This window comes from Chinchilla lanigera, unplaced genomic scaffold (assembly GCF_000276665.1).
Source record: "Chinchilla lanigera isolate Chin_1 unplaced genomic scaffold, ChiLan1.0 scaffold00156, whole genome shotgun sequence".
In the NCBI taxonomy this organism is placed as follows: domain Eukaryota; kingdom Metazoa; phylum Chordata; class Mammalia; order Rodentia; family Chinchillidae; genus Chinchilla; species Chinchilla lanigera.
In genome coordinates this window covers 2,263,640-2,266,796 of record NW_004955557.1, presented here as the reverse complement: position 1 = coordinate 2,266,796, position 3,157 = coordinate 2,263,640, and the positions used below count along the sequence as shown (strand labels likewise).

Below are 3,157 nucleotides of genomic sequence, written 5' to 3'. Positions count from 1 at the left end.
CTGGCGCCGCCGCCCGTGTCCCTGTTAACTCGCCGCAGAGCCCTCTTCTCCTCCAGCCGGACCCTCTTGGCAGACGGAGAAGCCGGCGGCTCCCGAGCTTGCCGAAGGGCTCCGTCTCCGAGACAGCCGGGACGGCGGCGGAGGCGCCATTTTGCGCTCCTGCTGTATTTCCTCCGCCTTGTGCTTTCTCTTTAGCTCTACTTCTAGTCTTTGTATTCTCATTAACTCTTTCATTTATGTATTTAGCTAAATATTTAGTCACTCAGTAGGTTAGTCAGTCAGTCAGTCAGTCATCTTCCTGTTTCATTTGACTGTGAATTCTAAGTTCTCTCTTGGCTTTCATCTTCAAGTCTCTGCCAGTTATGTGAGTTACCAGCCAAATGTCATTCAAGGGCAGCCAACTCAACAGAAACAGAGAATTCCAGTAAATCTGGTCACCTTATTTGTGCTTAAAGAGAGAAATATATTATCAGTATACTGATAATGTATTGGAAATGTATTACCAGTATACTGATAAATGTATTATCAGTATACTGATGATGTATTGGAAACTTTCTGCAGACTTCCGTGCTCAACTACGGTGATCACTAACTACGTAGTAATACTCTCAGTGTTCTATCCATCTCCCAAATCCTGAAAGTTTTAAAATTATCTCAATTTAAGCAAGCAGGTAGTTTAAACGAGTTCAAATCAATTTTTCTTTTTTACACTGATGTAAGAGGATAGAAACTGAATAGTCATGTCGGTTTAAAAACCATATATTAGATCCATAATGGAAAGAGAAATACGTGCATTTTCATCTCAGGAAACGCTACACAACTCTCAGAAACACCAGTTTCAATAAGAGGGAGAAAGGTAAATGACATGTGTAGATAATTAGAAAACCTGTACTGTAATTAATATTGATAATTTTATCTATCTACCAGCTGTTCCTTTGTGCGAAGATAGGTATATAGAGACATAGTTGGTTCATGTTTTAAAATCTGTGACTTAATAAAGAACACTTTGGATAAGGTTAAACTTATCACTAATGAAGGTACTTTTTATTATTAGTAGTTTTAGGTATGATTAAAAAGTATTTTGTAATTATCCATTTTATTAGGTGCTGTCCTATTTTAGAGAAATATTTAAATTGCTGAATGTGTTATGTTTCACCATGCCCATTTCAACATGTCTTCTATAAATTTAGCAGGATGATTCTGTTTGACAGTATATATGTATTATATATATATATATATATATTTTATGTTTTTTGTTTTTTTTTTCCCCATACTGGGAATCGAACTCATGACTTTGCACTTGCCAGGCAGGCGCTGTGCAGCTAAGCTAAATCCCCAGCCCCTTGATAGTCTATTGAAACACACTATTTCCAAATAATAATAATAATAATAATAATAATAGGGCTGGGGATTTAGCTCAGCGGCAAAAGTGCCTGCCTGGCATGTGCAAGGTCGTGAGTTCGGTTCCTGGTACCGGAGAAAAACCAAAAAAAAAAGAAACACACTAATTAAATTTTTTCCAGAATGCCTTTACTGTTAGTTCCTGGGTAGTTAACCTGAGACTAAATTATTACTAGCTCTCCACTCTCACTAATTTCATTCACGCATTCCACTCTATTGGCTTCTCCTATGTGCCTTTGCCTACTAACATTAAAATATATTTTAAAAGACTGAAGAGGGACACAAAATAGGAGGCTCACAAAACCAGTTAGTTTAGGAGTTATTTCTTTTCATGCTTTATTTGCGGTAAGAGCTATGGTTCTGAAAGTCCTCGTAAATTATTTTCTCTGGATGATTCTTTTCTTTTTTCAGACTTTAATGAAAATTTATTGATAATTTTATTATTTTTACACCACATTTTCCACATTTAAGGAGCATTTCACTTCAGTACTCATTATTTCTAAAAAGGTAACTGGTAAATCTATACCTGGAGATATTACGTAATTAGTTAGGACTAGAAACCCTCTACCTGTCTAAAATACAGGAAGGGTAAATATGAGCCAAACCGAAAAGTTCTAATCTTTGTTCTGGACTCTACAGCAGAAGCATGCACATAACCTGTAAGTACCTCCTCTTAAATAATGTGAAATTTAACATATAAATCTGCGGAAAATAGTGGAATGAAATTTCCACCAAAGAATTTCAATATAGTTTATTTCCTTGAGATAAGAAAAGAGCTAAGCAGGGTAAAATTAAGCCTGATCTACTTATCTTCATTTTTATATAATTTACTTATTTGGAAAGATCTGCAGGCAATAATAGGCAAATATCCACTTTTTCCCTCTTCATTCCTTTATCATCCTGACCCAGAAATATGACAGTACCCCAATAGAGTACACAGAAAGCTATAATTTCCTAATTGTTCTATTTTAGATATTTTAAAAATTCTGCTCCCTGAGTTCTTCAAAGACTTACTGATCATTTCATGGTGTATTATCTATTCTACATGTTTGTACAGTTTCTGTGGTGTCTTTTGTTTTGGATTCTGAGTTTTATTCCATTGTGCTCTGGTGGGATATATGAGATTATCTCAATTTTTTGCTTTTATTACTACTTTATGGCCTAAAATATGGTCTATTTTGGAGAAAATTCTAATCTGCTGAAAAAGTATATATTTTGCTGTTTCAGTCAACACTGTAGATGTCTGTTAAGTTTATTTGATCAATAATGTAGCTTAACTCATGTTTGTTGATGTATTTTTTAGTACAAATGATCTGTCATATTATAAAAGTATGATCTTGAACTCACGCACTATAACTGTGTTGGGATCCATCTTTACCTATATGCTGAGTGTTTTATAAAATTGCATGTAACAAGATTTGGTGCTTGTATGCTTACAATCCTCATATCTCTTCATTAAATGATTCCTTTTCTAATGTGTAGTGACCTTCTTTGTCTCTTCTGATAAATGTTGATTTGAAGTCTAATTTGTTGGACATAAGTATTGGTACTCCTTGATTTTGCACTGCATCTGCATAGAATATCATTTTCTATCCTTTTACTTTCAGTTTTTGTATGTCTTTGTGGTGAAGTATGTTTCTTACAGACAGCACATAGTTAGGTCTTTTTTAAAAATTCAAAACTGTCTTCTGCTTTTAATTAGTGAATTAAGGCCACATTTATCTTCAGTTATTGAAATATATACAGTAATTCTTGCC

General features: G+C 34.6%; 1 pseudogene; it reads right to left on the bottom strand.

Annotated features, from left to right (window-relative positions):
• The window catches only part of LOC106147418, a 4,879-nt pseudogene extending 4,729 nt beyond the window's left edge, over positions 1–150 (bottom strand).
• Between the last annotated feature and the right edge of the window lie 3,007 nt (positions 151–3,157).